General features: G+C 53.9%; 1 protein-coding gene and 1 long non-coding RNA gene across 6 annotated transcripts in view; one reads left to right on the top strand and one right to left on the bottom strand.

Annotated features, from left to right (window-relative positions):
• The window catches only part of LOC113202757 (uncharacterized), a 173,852-nt gene that overhangs the window by 135,099 nt on the left and 37,746 nt on the right, over window positions 1-1,007 (bottom strand). The window lies entirely within an intron of this gene.
• The window catches only part of LOC127749867 (uncharacterized), a 17,614-nt gene that overhangs the window by 567 nt on the left and 16,040 nt on the right, over window positions 1-1,007 (top strand). The gene's annotated exons all lie outside the window — the stretch shown is intronic.

Genomic DNA, 1,007 nt, shown 5'->3' with positions numbered 1-1,007 from the left:
CCGACCCCCGACCCCCTCCCATACCTTTCCTTCTCTCTCGCTCTCACGCCCTTGCTCCTGCTAACCTCACGCAAGGTCTTAGCACACTTATCCTTCCTCGGAAAAGACAGTAAATCAACCTGATGTGAAGCGGGATCTGCAGGCCCCACCTAAAACCTGCCCTGCAGGCCGGCCTCAGGGCCCTGAGGCTCGCATACCAACAAATGTGTCCAATGTGTCAAAACAGCGCGGGTCGAGGTGCAGATCATCTCCTTAAGGAGTTAACTTAGATCAGGTATGAATACAGAAACAATTTTTTCGGCACGTAGTGACTTAGATACAAACTTTATACACTTTCCTGAGAAGTAACCCTAGCAAAAATCGTAGCAAACAGCCCAAAATCATGTAAAAGAGAAATTTTAAAAAGTTGACATACAACGAATGTTCGTTCAGAACAGAATATCCGCCATTCAACGAAAAACAGACACGGACAGAGATACACCACACACACAGCCAGCCAGCCCCACCCACCACGCCCCTGCGCCTCATGGCGCACACAGGCCCTGAGGGCCACCATGCGCTGAGCCCAAAACCACTCCACTGCGAAAATTTCCGAGAAAAAAAATTAATTATGCATGTCTCCTTTCCGTCTTGTCTGCTTCATGCATGTGCTCTGCTCTTTCTTGCAAAATGTTCTCCTTTTTTCCTCCCTCGCATCAAAGCCCTTGGGAGGGGAAAGCGGCCCAGGCCCAGGCCAACGACGGACACAAACCACGCGGAAAATGGACAGGGGTAATTAACTGTGTACTAGGGGGGGGGGGGGGGGGCGGCCTGGCGAAGGGCCGCGTGCGAGGCGGCGCCACCACGGCCGCATCCGCCTCACGGAAGCAAACACGGCCTGTTCGAACGCGACCCGCTGTCCACAAACGGACGCCTGAGACGCCAATTTGGTCCGGAATCACTTCCCGGGGCGACGTCCGCTCGAGGACAACACAGACCTGCTGCTAATTGAAGTGCCCCTCCCCTCC

Source organism: Frankliniella occidentalis, unplaced genomic scaffold, assembly GCF_000697945.3.
Source record: "Frankliniella occidentalis isolate FOCC.00 unplaced genomic scaffold, Focc_3.1 Scaffold102, whole genome shotgun sequence".
Lineage (NCBI taxonomy): Eukaryota > Metazoa > Arthropoda > Insecta > Thysanoptera > Thripidae > Frankliniella > Frankliniella occidentalis.
The sequence above is the reverse complement of the archived record's forward strand: the minus strand, read 5'-3'. Positions and strand labels throughout refer to the sequence as shown.